This window comes from Ursus maritimus, unplaced genomic scaffold, assembly GCF_017311325.1.
Source record: "Ursus maritimus isolate PB19 unplaced genomic scaffold, ASM1731132v1 scaffold_23, whole genome shotgun sequence".
Classification (NCBI taxonomy): domain Eukaryota; kingdom Metazoa; phylum Chordata; class Mammalia; order Carnivora; family Ursidae; genus Ursus; species Ursus maritimus.
This window is the reverse complement of record NW_024424786.1, coordinates 41,564,138-41,578,929: the sequence shown is the minus strand read 5'-3', so window position 1 is coordinate 41,578,929 and position 14,792 is coordinate 41,564,138. Positions and strand designations below refer to the sequence as shown.

The following is a 14,792-nucleotide window of genomic DNA, read 5'->3' as shown; positions in this document are numbered from 1 at the left end:
TGAACCAGGCACCAAACTGGGTACTCTTGTGAAAAACAGGGGCTCTGGATTTGGACAGGCTTGGTGATTTTTAAGTTGACTTCTTCCTGGGGGTCCTCCTGAGGCTGATTTTTCTTATCAGTAAAGTGAGGGTAGAACCCCTGGGATTGTGGTGTAAATTAAGCAAACTAGAAGGGGCGTGGCATCCAATAGGGAGAAAATGAAAGTTCCCCTTCTGAGCTCCTGGAGGGAGTTCAGAAATGAGTGAGATCTGACCACAGAGAGCTTGAGGTCCACCCTCAGACAGCACTAGCTACCTATCTCCCAGTGAGAGGCAGGCAGGAAGAGGACACCTGGCTGGCTCTGGGGCATGGTTGGGGAACCAGGGAAGGCTCCCTGTGGGAGGGGCCTCAAGAGTGGTAGGATTCCCTTGTCATATATTGTATTTACTTTTTTTTAAATTTATTTTTGCGAGAGAGAGGGCGAGAGAGAAATCACGAATGAGAGCAAGCACGAGCTGGGGGAGGGGCAGAGGAAGAAGCAGACTCCCCGCTGAGCCGGAAGCCCAGGACCCTGAGATCAGGACCTGAGCCTAAGGTAGATGCTTAACCTACTGAGCCACCCAGGCGCCCTGTATTTACTTTATATTTTGAATAATCAGTCCTATGATGTAAAGTCAGAAAGGTAAATGGTAAAAGATAGACCTTTTCCTCATGTCTCTTCCCCAAAGCCACCTGGTGTTACCCATGCCTTGAATCTCTTTCTAGGAATATTCTGCACGCATATAAGCAAATGTATGTCTCTATAGCAGAGCTCCTGTCAGTGGGGCAGGTTTGACATCTTCCCCTGCTGGTGCATAGGGACAGAAGGCTTGGGCTAAGGTGTCATTTATGCCACCTCCCTGCCTCCTAGTCGTGTTTGGCCAGGCTCACCATGGTCCCATCAGTAGGAATGCTGGCTCCACTTTCCTTCAGGTCCCCCGGAGAGAGGGGTGCCCTTGGAGGGGGTCCTGCCTGGTCCTTACCTTACCCGGCACACCCCCTCTCCTTGCGTGGCCTGCTCTCTGGGGTCCCCCTGCCTCCTCTCATTGCAGCTCCTGCCCTCTTTCTGGCCTGTCCCCGGCCTTGTTTTGGTGGAGCTCGTCCACAGTAGCGTCCCGAGAAGGAGTGCCTAGTGCCAGGGAGGTCAGGAGGGGCAGCCCCTGTCTTTATTTTACCTGCAGACATAATTGATAGTTAAACTGGATGAGGGGTTTCAGGTTTGAAATAATTTTCCTTTGCAATTTTGAAGGATTGCTTTGTATTTTTCTGCCCTCCCAAGTTGCTGTTGAGAAATCCAAACCTTGCTGATGTCTGATTCGTTGTGTCCTTTTCCCCCCTTTTCTGAAAACTCACAGGACCTGAAATTTCACAACATGCCTGATGTGGGTGTGGGTTCATCCATCTTCTTGGCTCTCAGTGCGTCCTTCCATGTGGAAATGTGCTCCTGTGCCGGGAGTTTCTTGGATTTACTGTAACCCCTTTGTTTTTCTTTCTGAGACTCCAGTCATTCAGCTCCGGGAGCCCTTGGACAGGCCCTCTGATTCTCTTCGCTCTCGGGCCTATTTCCCATTTCTTTGTCTTTCTGCTTCCGTTTCTAGGAGGTCTCCGCTACCTTGTCTTCCAGCCCTTCTATTGATTCGTTTGCTTCTCCCATCATATTTTTAATTTCCAGGCGCTCTGTTTGCTCTCTGAATGGGCCTTTAACAAGATGTGCGTAGCTGCCTGCTGATTTGCTGGCACTGTGGCCTTTCCTTACATCCTGGAGGATGTTAATGCGTGTTTGTCTTTTTTTCCCTCGCACAGGCTGTTTCCTCCCAGTTGCTTTTTTCTGCTGCTTTCTTTTGGTCTCTGCCTTTGAGGGCTTCTGTCCTCTGCTGCCCGGTGACCTTTGGTTGCCCGCTCATGGTTGCTTGCAGGGGCTACAACCTGCTTGGGAGTCCGGTTTCCGAGCTGCACAGTAGGTGATGCGTGTGTCATTTGTTGGGGAACCTCAGTGTCAGTATCCTGAGGTCTTCCCTCTTGAGCTGGGTCAGGTCTCCGAGGAGGGGAAGGGCAGGCTGCTGTGTTGTGGGAGTGGAGTGGGGTAAGGGGACAGGATGTGTAGGCTTACTTAACATTCCTCCACCGTTTTTGACAAGGTAACCAGGCCTTCAGCTGGGCCTCATATACCCACCCCAGTATAGACCCTGGGCTTTGCCCTCTCCTGTTCTTTAGGAGAGGGCAGGAGAGGGCTGGCCTCCAGCTCTGTGAGGAGCAGTTCATCCCAGTCCCAGGGGCTCTGGAGCCACGGTTCCCTAGCCTTTTGTGGATTCTGTGGAGGAAGCTGCTGGATGTGCAGCCTTCCCCAGCACCCGATAGGGGCCTTGAGGTCAGGTATTGAGGGCTGCCTTCCAGCTTCCACAGTTGCATGGCTGGGGTTTCCTCTCCTGGTCTCTCTGTCCTTGGGGCTTTAGAGCTTTAAAAACAACAACAAAAAACTCTTCACTCAAGTTTCGGTGGGATTTCAGGAGAAAGGACAATGAGATGCGTAACCCAGCCAGAAACAGGCTTTGCACAGGTCCGCACAAGGAGAGGGGTGATCAGGCGGGGGCGTGCCAGGGAAGATGTGCTCCAAGGGAGATGGAGAGTGCTTGGATTCTTCAGGAATAAGGAGGAGGCAGTTTGGCTGGAGTTACAAGATTCAGGAGGCTGAGGACTGTTGGGCTATCAGGCTGGAAAGGCAGGTTGCACTGATGATAGGAGAGGGCCTGCGGGAGGGAGAGCCTATACTATTGAAATAAGGCCTATATTTGGGGGTGCTGACTACCACTGGTGTATAGTGTGGATTGGTAGCAAATCCAACCGAGGGTAATGGTTGGTAATGGTTAGGAGTCTCTCGCACTAGTTGAAGTAACGTGAAGGGGAGAATCTAGGGTGTGTTTGTAGAAATGAAAGGAAGGAGGACACGAAGGCTTTAAGAGAACTGACAGGCCTCCTTGACCTGGGTGGGTGAGGGGGAGGGAAGGGCTGAAGAGCTGAAGATGACCCCCATACCCCCAAACCCTAAACTGAATAGTTCCTGGGGAGATGGAAGACAGGAAGAAGTGTTGGGCTTGGGTTTGGGGATGTGTGTATTTGGGAGAGCAGGAAGAGGTGAGGAGGGAGGGGTAAGTGCTGTTGTAGGGTAGACATTTGCCATACATCCAACAGCTGTTATTTTAAATCCTCACACTTCAACCTGCAAATGTCTGTGTTGGTTAAGAGAGAGGGAGGGGGAGACAAAGTGTCAAGGCTATGAACAAAGGAAACAGTCCCTTAGAAAACAAAAGAATAATTATCATGTTGTTAAATGAGATTATCAGAAGAATCTTTAGTTTGATGTTCTCACAGGTTAATTGGTGTTGCGGAATGGCTTCTAAACTGCCTTAAGACATGGAGAGTGTGCCAAATTCATTTCTTCCTTAGCTCACCCTCATGTTTTAACTGAATTAAGCACTTGTATATCAGGCTTTTACAAAAGAAACAGAAGCCTCTTTATTTGGGTTCTGTAGCGAAAAGAGAAAATGGAGAAGGGGTGCCATTCACGCGGCCACCCCCCTGCCTATCTCTGTGTCAAGGTGGGCTACTCAGGCCATCTGGTGCTCTTTCGGCAGCTGTCTGGGAGGTGAGGAAAGCGCCCTGATTGCGGAGTTTGCCAATTTCTGTGGTATCCATCTGCCCACTATGGCCGAGTGTAGGCTCCCAGTGCGATGCCATTGAGCATGGAGTTGGACAGAAGCAGAGTCAGGGAGCCAGTGGGAGCGAGCAGGAGCGAAACGCATCTGCTGTATGTGGCTCATGGTGGGTCCTTGATGACATGATGCGGCTTGGTAGGCGGACCCTGTTTCTTAGGTTGTCTTCTTGGGGTCGAGGCGTGCTTCAGAGTGTCCTCGCGAGAAACAGTGCTTCATGGCACAGCCCCAGCCCCAACTGGGCCTCAGCTGTCCTCTGGCTCTCCCTTCATAGCCCTTCCCCCGCCACCTTTGTCCATCAGAAGCAGGGCCAGGCCCAAGGTCCAGCTTCTAATACGAAAAGCTGACAGTTGTGATAAAGGCTGCCTCTGTCTGTGCCAGGCACTGATCCGAGCACTTCACAAGCATTAACTCATTTGGTCTGTGCCGTTGCTGTCACTGTGATGAAGAACTTGACGGTCAGAGCTCAAGCAGCTTGCCCAGAGTCGGTGGGCCTGGTGGAGCCCTGATCTGAACCCAGGCAGTGGGACCCTGGCATCTTAACCAGTGTTATCCCTGTCCTCTGCCAGCATCTGAGAATTTTCTTCACGTGTTTCTTTCTTCCTCATACCCAGTCGACCCTCAGCACCGTTGGCTTGTTGGGGTAAAATACAGGTAAAATACAGGATGCCCAGTTAAATTTAACCTTCAGATAAACAACAAATAATTTTGTAATGTGCCCCAAATAGTGCATGGGATATACTCACACTTTGATAAAAATGTTATTTATCTGAAAATCAGATTTTAACCGAATGGCAGCCCTCAGCTAGTTTTATGTTGGTTGAGGACAGAGTCAGGAGTGTGGGAGGAAGAATGAAGTGCATGGTCTTGCTGCTCATGGTTCTCTGGCCGGATTGTGCTGGGGCTGCGGGTTTCTGGTCTGTGGTATGCTGTAAAGTAAAACGTACTTAATATCTAAACTCCAAACGTGTTTAACTTTTGCTTTTGTTCCTCTAAAGGCAGAATATTAAAACAGCATTTTGTAGGAGCTTGCCAAAATACAGGTAGAAGACTGCCGGGCTTCCCCATTCTCTGAGGATAATCACAACAGAAATTCAAGAAGTCTCATACAATCGCTCTGACATTTTGCTATTCCAAAAGAGTCACTTGACCTAAACCGACTCATTCAGAAAACTGTCTAAATTCTTTTAAAACCCCTTCAGAGGGAAATGCCACTGCTCTGTCTAATCTGTATCTTTTGCTGATCTGACTGGCCAGACGGTTTTCTTAAAGTTAAATTATCAGTCATCTCTAATGCAGCTTGGACTCATTATTCCTGCTTCTTGGAACAGCTGCTGCCAACAAGGAGTTTGCATGTGAACAGGATGCCCTGCTGTCTGCAGATTTCTCTTCCTTGGGCTGCTGCTCTTCCGGTGGCGCCTTCTGGAATGTGATGTCTGGGCTTCTCAGCCCGGAGAGCCACAGTACAAGAGCTGCTGGTCATTTCAGGCCTTGGCCCGGTCGGTGCATCAGGTGACACTGGGTCCCGACCAGCTACATATTATAGCTGTCTGTGGTCAGGCACTGGCGTGCTTCCACTGGGACTGTCCCAGCAAATGTAGACACTTCAGTCTCAGAGGAGGGAGGCGTTCTTTTTCTACCACCAGGGAGACCTGCCCTGGGCTTGCTCCATCTCTTACTGCCCTCCCCACTGCCTCTCCCTGTCCTCTTCCTAGGACTTACTAACTACTCTGCTGTGCAGGAAGATGCCTGCCACGTGTATAATGGAGAATGGCTCATATCTAGAATACATGAAGACTTATCAAAAATCAGTAAGAAAAAGACAACCAGTCCAGTAGAAAAAGGGGCAGATGATATGAACAGGCAATTTATAAAAGAGAAAGCCTAAAAATTATCTCAACAATCTTGAGAAAATATCCGGCTTTACTAATAATCAGAGAAGTGACTTTCTACCCATGAGATTGACAAAAATCAGAGTCTGACAGAAGAGTTGGCAGAGATGTGGGGAAATAGCAATTCTGTTGTACTCCTGGTGGCTGCATGAATTATTGGGACAACTGCTTTAGAGAGCTATTTGGCAGTATTGACATTTGAAATGTGCCTGCCGGGGGCGCCTGGGGGGCTCGGTCAGTTGGGCTTCTGAGTCTTGATTTTGGCTCAGGTCATAATCTCAGCGTCATGGGATCAAGCCCAACATTGGGCTCTGCACTGAGCGTGGGGCCTGCTTGGGGTTCTGTCTCTTCCTCTGCCCCTGCCCCCCACTCTGACTTGTGCACACACACACTCACTCACTCCCCCCCCCAAAAAAATAATAGTGTAAAATGTGCCTGCCATCCGAGGCAGCAGTTCCAGTTCTACGTGTAGGCCCTGGAGAGATTCCCACACATTTTGTATATGGGTTCAAGGTTATTCATTTTTTAACATTTTACTTGAGATTATTATTGTTTCCAAACATCCATAAAAAGAGAGCAAATAGTACAATGAATTTCATGTACCTGTCCCCCGGTTTCAACAGTGATCCATTTGCCAATCTATACATCACAGTTTTTAATAGCTAAGATTTGGAGACGACCTCTGGTCTGTGTCCCGCGTTTGGGCATGGATGAGCTGTGGTATGTATACTGTTATACAGCCATTAAAATTAATGAGCTAGATCGACTTGTATCAGTGTGGATAGATTCCAAATATGTTGGGTGAAAAAAGCGAGTTAAAAAATGACAGTATATCCTATTTATGGAAAAATTAGAACACAAGTATATGGTCTGGGTACACATCTGTCTAAACAGTGTAAAATCCACAAAGGAGGAACACCCCCAGTGACTGGCTTGTGGTAGCCCCTGGGGATCAGGGGAGGAGGAAGAGGATAGGGGGGTGGGAGTGGAAGAAGAGCAGGAGAAACTGCAGCTGTTTGTAGAGTGTGCTTTTCCTTTTGTTAACTTTAACTGTAATTTTATCGAAATAATACGTGTGGACACTTGCAGAAGTCAGATTGTGTCATGAGGCCTGTAAAAACTCCGGCAGTCCCCTGTCCAACCTGCCCTCCCTGATTGTCTCCCCAGAGAAGACAAACCCTTTACTCCTAGCTGCTGACACCTCTGTTTGCACAGGGCGTTTGACTCTGCCCGCTGGGCTCCTGCTGTGGGGGATTTCGCTTGCTTTTACCTCCACTCCAGCCCCCCACCTGCACCCACTTTCCCTGGTTAGGTAGCTGTTTTTGTTTAAGTATATTTTTAGTTTGTACATTATTAAAATCAAGTAAATATTCACACTTTAGAACCCCAGGTGCATACGTAGTAACATTTTCTTGTATAACTTCTCAGTTTCCTGGAGTTACTGTTTGCCTCATTCTTCATGCCTGAATTGCAAATCGCCATCTCCTCTCCATTCTTTCAAGGGCTTCAGGCAGTCTAGCCTTTTTTGTTGTTTACTTATCCCCCCTTTCCCTTCCTCTCCTGAAACCCTTCTGGGCTCTGCCGTTGTCCAGGCAGTGGTTCTCTGTCACCATCTTTCCGAGAGCTCCCCTCACCTCTTTCTGTGCCAGCTCCCATGTTCCTCATCTTGGCTTATTCCCTCCCTCGCCCCCCACCGTCTTGTTAGTGCCCCTCCCCCAGGAGCTTCCCAGGCAAACAGGCTCATGGGCAGCGAGCTTGCGCTTGCGTTTGCTGGATGTGCCCGAAGAGGTCTTTATTTTGCTCCCGAACTTGATTGGTAATCTAGGTGGGTGGATAGTTCTAGGTGGGGAGGACATCTTCCCTCCGAAGTAGCTTCTGGCTCAGTGTCACTGTTGAAGACTGTTAACGTGACCTTCTCGTTCTCCTTTTTGGAAGCGTAGTATCCTGAATGATGGCTCCCAAAGATCTCCGGGTCCTCATCTCTGGAACCTTTAAATGGCAAAAGGGTTTTTGTGGAGGTGATGAAGGGAAGGACCTTTACATGGGGAGATGGCCCCGGATTATCTGGGGACCCTTTAATGCTGTCACACATGTCTTCAGTAGAGAGAGGCAGGAGATTACACACGGCAGGGAAGGCCGAATGCCCACAGAGGCCAAGACTGGAGGAATGTGGCCACAAGCAGAGGTGTCCAGCAGGCGCCACAAGCAGGGGGCTGTGGGGTACGACACCCCCTCCTGAGCCTCTGGGGAGAGCGTGGCCCTGCCAGCACCTCTATTTGGGCCCATGTAACTGATGCTGAACTTCTGGTTTCCAAAATGGAGAGGGAATAGATCGTTGTTGCTTTAAGCCATCAAGTCTGTGGTAATTCGTGACGGTGGTGCCAGCAAACTCATGCAGGAAGCTGGTGGATCCCGCCCAGTCCCCTTGCCAGGTGGGACTTGCGGCGTCACACTGGCATCTCCAAGCGCCCTCGCCACCACCGCCGGAGTGCACGTCCCCAGCCCTGGGACTGCCATGTGCCAGTCTTCCTCTTCTGCTCTCCGGGCGATGTCCTCAGCTGTCTTCTCATTCTTCTATTTATTATGGTTAAAAATGCCTGCAACTCTATTTTTAATTTCCTAGAGCTCTTTCTCGTTGCCTTTAAAATAGCTGCCGCCTCTCAATGCAATAGCTTCTCTTACTTCTTTGAGATTAATTATAGTTTTTTTTCTAACTATCTGCTCTCCATATTACTCTTCTCCTCAAAGTTCCCTGTTTTTTATTCCCCATTTGTTTTGGTGAATTTGGAATGATCACCTCAAATAGCTGGTGATCTTGGCTGTCCATTCATACTGAAGACTGACACAAATGCAAGTTGGAAAGCCTGGGTGTGGCAGGACTCAAGGGCTGCTCGTCCCTGGCCTCAGAGGGGAGACTGAGGCAGCCGCTCCCCCCCCCCCCCCCCCTGCCAAGTGTTGGTCACTGTGGCTCCCCCCTGGGCTGGTGGCTTCCTAGAGACGGGTTCTCGCTGTGCTGCCTGCCCGTCAGCCCGGGGCTGCTTTGTGGAAGCTGAGGGGCGTGCGGTGTCCCTGTCCTGCCTGGCCTCCCTTCCCCGGTTCCCCAGGCTCTGTCGGCCGCCTGTCGCCCGGGGTGGAGCCTTTACAGGGCCTGGGCCCAAGGGCAGCGCCATCTGGCCTGCCTGGGTTTCACCTCCCACTGCTTTAGACCCATGCTCTCAGGACACGGGGAACTGTCACGGGGGTTTGGATGACCTGGCATGTGACCACAGGGGACTCAGGACCGCATGGCCCTCACGGGGGCCACAGGCGTTGGTCTTCCTCGCTGCTCACTACCTACAGCCACTTCTGTGTTCTTTAACTGGGTACCACCACTGTTCATCCCTGCTTTTCAAGCAGGAGCCTCGAGTCATCCTTACCTGTAGCCGCTGCCCCTCATCTAAGAGGTGCTGGTGGTACTGCTGCCGCCGCGTTTCTGGGTTTTCGTCTCTTGCCTGCATTAGAACATCTTCCTCGGTTGTCTTCCACCTTCTGGTCTTTTCCTCCTCACATCCAACCTCCTCAGAATGTCCAGAGGGGTCCCGCCACACTGCAGGTCTCTTCTCCCCTGCCTGGCTTCTTGGCTGGCACCTCCCGACCCCGGGGGACACAGTCCCCGCCCTTGCTGTGCTCGCGAGCTCCTGACCTGGTGTCAGAGTCCAGGTGCCGGCTCTTGGCCTCGTCCTGAGCGTCTCCACTGCTGTCTCTGGCCTCCGTGCACAGCCACTAGGCTGCTCACTCCTTTGCCTTTGCTCCAGCTGCCCCACACCTGAGCCACCTCCCCCTCCTCCTTGTCCTTGAAGATTTGGCCCTGGTGTCCTTCAGGAGGTCGTCCTGCTGACTGCCCGCTCTTCCTGCAGCTGCGTGCTCGTGCTGCTCGTGGTCACTGCCTCCCACTCAGCCTTCCCTGGAGGGGGACACTGATCACAGTCCTAAATAGCTCCATGCTCTGAAGGCCCTGCTGTGGCCTGTGTCAGCCTGAGCAGGTGAAAGAAGGGGAGCATATTTACCAGCCTGTGTCCCCCCTGGTCCTGGTCCTTGGTTTTAGGGTCTCTGTAGGTTCTGGTCATTAGTGGGGAACCCGGATCTGTTAGTTTCTGAGAGAAACTGGTACTTTCCAGCAGTCCTTCTAGATGAATCTTTCTGGATACATGGCTGTCTTCTCCCTCTGTGTCTTCACATAATCTGCCCTCTGTGTTTATCTTTCTCTGATTCCAAATTTCCCCTTTTTATAAGGACACCGAGCATATTGTATTAGGCCCCTCCCCCAGAGGCCTCGTTTTCACTGAATACCCCCACAATTCCAACTAAGGTCACATTCTGAGGTCTTGGGGGTTGGGGCTTCCATAGACCTCCATGGGGAACACGGTGCAGCCTATACACTGGCATCCGCTTTCCTACCACCTTGGGATTGGGGTGAACTGGGTGAGCAAGTGGGGAAGGGGGCCTCCGTGATTCTCCAGCTGGGGTGGTGTGCCCAGGGGTTGGGGAGCTTCCTGCCCCACCTGTGTGCCTGCTGCATTCTGGGGTCTGTCTCCCTGCACAGCCACTGTCCAGCCACTGTCCAGATGGAGGCTTCAGTGCTGTTGTCTTGCGCAGCCATCCTGGTTCCCATCTTCCGTTTGGGAGGTGCTTTTTGCTGACCTTGCCTTTTTAGCTAAACTTCCTTGTCAACACTTTGGGCTCTAATCTGTGTGAAAGGGGCACTTGAATGTCCCACTAACTTGTGTGTGCTGTTCCTGGAAGGGGGTATGACTCTTTGTCTCAGCATTCCATAATATCTCTGGAAACGCATGTGATCTGGAGGGTTCGTTCATTTGTTCGTTCATTTATTCCCCAGACATTTAATCACGGTGTCAGGCACAGTACAGAGTGCTTGGGAGACCACGAAGGACAATATAAATTAAGGATCCCATCCCCAAGGTCCTCCCAGTGTCTTGTGAGATGAGTCAACGAATCATTACAACATAAAGTGCTCCTTCTGAGGACAGATGTGACCTCACAGACATCCTCCATAGACAGGAAGACAGTGGGGTGTGGCAAGGACAGTGACAGAGCTTTTCCAGGGACGGTGTGGAGCTTGCTGAGGAGATGGGATGTCCAGGAATGCCTTCTGAGTGAGTCCTAAAGGATGTGGAGCCATCAGGGCGAGTGGCCTTCTGACGCTCTGGTACCTGGGCAGGCATGTGCAGGTCGGCAGTAGCTCTCCTTTTGCACCAGGGGGCGGTGTTCAACCTGCAAGTCTCCTTGCCCTTGAAAGAGGCTGGGTCAGGGCAGCCACACTATGCCACTTACCCCCTCCTCACCCTTCTGTCCTTCCCTGCCACTGCCCTGCAGGCCCAGACCCCTGGCTCGCCGCCTTTCTCTGAGCCTGCTCCATCCCCCTGCCTATATATCCCAGCAGCCCACGCAGCACCATTTTTTCCAGTGTGGCTGTCCCACCCTCTTCTCCTCTCCCTACTGCCTTAAATCAAGGGCTTGTGGAGCCATGCTGGCGTGGCTCTGAACCATGGCGGCCACTCCCGGTGGGAGCCAGCTGTGCTGCCCCAGGCCACCTGCTGTTTCCACTCCCGTCTCTGACTTTGGTATTCTGGCTCTCCTTTCTTCTTCATCTGTCACCTTACTGTTTTTGTGTCTTCCCTTCAGCTCCCCTACCCAGACACTCCGCCTTAGTCAAGCCCTCTTGGGCGCTTTGATACCGGCTGAGTCCTTTCCTTTCATCTGTCCCTGCTGGTCGCTAGCCCTGGGGCCCCCGTTGGACACGTTAGGACAGCAGAGAGCTGCCTGGAGAGAAAGCTCCCCAAGAGCGGCCCCATCCATCAGAGGCTCGCTTCTGCCACGGCTGGAGTCCTCTGCCAAGAACTCCTTCTTTCTGCTTTTGATGTGCTTTTGCTGGCACTGCTGAGGCCAGCTGGGGGCCAGGGATGGAGCCTGGTGGGGGTGCTGGTGCTGGGAGGGTCAGGGAAGTAGATGTATGGGAGGCTTGTTCGTTCATTTGGAGATTCCTGGGGCTTGTTTCTGAGCCACTCTCCCTTCTTCTCACCCCCTCTGGCTGCCCTCCTCCACACCTCTGACGTGGATGTGCCGAGGGGCTTGGGAACGGGTGGCAGGCATTCCAGACTGTGGGCTTCCAAAATCTCCATCAGCCAGGCACCCCGAAGCAGGGCCACGGCTTTCCCTTCTGGTGTGCCGCCTGCCCACAGCTGCCCTCCGAGGCTGCAGGAATTGCTACATGAGGGATATTTAGGGTGGAAGCAGTCTAGATCCTTGAAGGAGAGTTCCAGGGCCTGATGCTTGGCTACAGCGGCTACACAGGTGGCTGCCTTATGCTGGTCCCAGCAGGGCTCCTCTGGCTGAGAGCACACCCACCCTGAGCACAGTGACCATCCTGTGTGGACCAAAATGTGGACGAGGATGGCCTGACAGCAGAGTTTTGTGCTGCTCCTGGTTGCAAGAGGCAGCCTGGGAGATGTAGTTTAGGTCGACGTTTTGATGATTTATTGGACAAATTGAAGCTGCCCTAGCTTAGTGGGGACACAGGATTGCTGGCACTGTTGGCCTGCTCCCTGGTAGGACCTGCAGAGGCCACTGGTGGCCCTGCTGGAAGTTCAGGCCAGTGACATGGCTTTTATCAGGTGGGGGTTTTGGGGGGTTTGGTTTTCAAGCACCTGTCGTGCTGTGCTTTTGGTGAAAGCCACAACTTACTCCTTTAGTTGGTGAAGACTCCATATGCCCTAATGGATCAGAGCTCCCGCTCTGGAGGGCAGCATGCACACAGGGCTCAAAACAGCCCTGCTGGGTGACCTGGGTGTGGTTCCTTATCTGTACAGGGGGCGATGAGGAATCGTAAGTACCTGCAGAACACCCGGCGTAGCTCAGTACCTGGTAGAGTAGAGGCGCCGCTCGGTGTGCGGTCAGCACGGGTCCCCAGCTGCCGGCGCCGGCTGGCGTGTAGGCCCAGCTTGGGGAGCGCTGCGTGTCCTCGAAGCCAAGTGGGCGGATCATCGAGACTGGGCGGAAGGTGTCCGGACCTTTCCCCTCCCTCATTCCACTGGTCGTTCTAGCACCTTCCTGACTTGGTTGTTATCACTGCCTTCTCGAAGAACGCTGAGCTTATTGATCCAGTGTTGGAGGAGAAATCGAAGCTCAGAGAGAATAGGAAGTGTGGAGTCATGCTCTGAGGCAGCGGGGAGAAAGCAGGTGTTGCAGACGCTCCCAGCTTCACTGTGCCTCATGCTACTGGCAGGGTGCTGTTTACACGTCCCAAGTGAGAGTCAAAGCCATCTTCTTCCTTGTCTCTAATGCACAACCCGAGGCCAAGGAAAGAGATCTGTCAGCTGGCATTTGCAGAAAATAGCGAACAGGACTCTCTGGGACTGTCAGCTCCCTGGAGAGGAAACCAGGGTAAGGGATCTGTGGCTGATGGTCGTTGCTTTTCTCTTTCCCCATCACTGAGGTCAGGGAAGGAGATGTTTGCTCATGTGCGTCCCCAGCGTGGAGCAGGGCAACATGGTGCGCCTGGGGCGGGGAACCAGAGGCTCGCTGTGCTCTGGCAGCAGCCGAGTGGCCTCTCCTCCTGAGGAGATCCAGCCGGCGGGGCTGTCCTTTTGGGGAGAGCGGCCTTCCTGGCCCAAGGGTTCCAGCTCTGTCAGGGAGGGTCAGCTGATATGACACTGTGAGGGCTTTTTAAGATGCCAGGTTTGGTTCACGAGTCCCTTGGAGCTTTTTTTTTTTTTTTAAAGAGTTTATTTATTTATTCGACAGAGATAGAGACAGCCAGCGAGAGAGGGAACACAAGCAGGAGGAGTAGGAGAGGAAGAAGCAGGCCCATAGTGGAGGAGCCTGATGTGGGGCTCGATCCCAGAACACCGGGATCACGCCCTGAGCCGAAGGCAGACGCTTTAACCGCTGTGCCACCCAGGTGCCCCCCTTGGAGCTTTTAAGGAAGATTCTTAGCCAAACTGTCAGTGAGTTTGAGGATTTCTTAGTTACCGTCCACCCACCAAAAACCCAAGATGGGAGCCTGGCCCCAACCCCACACCACTCACCTGTGACCAGCACCTTTGGCTGTTCTCTGCCCTGGTGTGTGGATGACAAGGGTGCCACCTGGAGCAGTAACTGCAGGAAGGCCAGCATTCCGGAGGCTGTTTTTGGGGAAGTGCCACTGTGAGGAGACGCTGGCACTTGAGTCACTCCACGATGCCAGGGCTTCGTCTCTCATCAGGAGGCCCCATTTAATGCCAGAGGCAGCCCCTCTAGAAGGGCTGTGGGAAGGGAGTCTGGTTCCCAGCGGCCTCCCCACTGCCCTCCGCTCCTACCTCAGGGGCTCTGCTTCTACTGGTGGATCTGGCCAGGTGCCTCCGACAAGTGCGGCTTCCTGCCTCCACCCGACCCCCCCCCCCCAAGCACTGCACAGGGGGCCTCTCCTCCCTCCCGGGTTGGGAGAGGGGGTGGGATTCAGGGAGCAGTGGAATCTGCCCACTCAGCGCCTCCCTTTGGCCCATCCCAGAGCCCGTAAGCTCAACATACCCAGAATGGTCTCATCACACACGACCCACGAATGTCCTGCTTCCCGGAGGAGAGGGTTCTGTGAGGCAGCCCACCTCTGTCCTGCAGGTTTCCCCCAGCTGTAGTTGATTCTGGAAAGGCCTCAGGAAGCACCAGGCAGCTAACCCCCCAACCCTGGGTTTCAGGTCTAGGAGGAGAGTAGGACAGGTTTGACAAGGGAAGAGGCTGGGTGCTGAGCTAGCCAAGTTCTAAGAAGGGTGGACATGTTCTGGGAATGAGAGGACATTGTAATTCATCCCTGTGTCCTCCTGTCCCGGGGAGCCTAGCCTTGGCGTTGGCAGGAGGGGGTGGGGGTAGGCTCAGGGTCGTATGTGACTGCGTTAGGAGTGGAGCTGCCAGGCTCTGTCTAGGCTCTGAGGAGCAGCATGACTGCATCCCGTCATGTACTTGAGCCCCTCCCTGCTGGCCTCCCCAGACCCAGCTCTGCCCGCTCACTGATGTTTATGTGCCTTTAACCTCAAGTGGCGGTCGGTCCTCTATCAGTCCCACCTGCCTGCTGTCCCTCTGCTGGCTGCTATCCTGCCTCAGACCACCTCCCTTGCAATCCTGGTCCCAGGGGATCAAGG

At 52.8% G+C, this 14,792-nt stretch overlaps 1 protein-coding gene across 3 annotated transcripts in view; it reads left to right on the top strand.

The window, feature by feature from the left end:
- PC (pyruvate carboxylase) overlaps positions 1-14,792 on the top strand; it is an 89,357-nt gene that overhangs the window by 48,571 nt on the left and 25,994 nt on the right. The window lies entirely within an intron of this gene.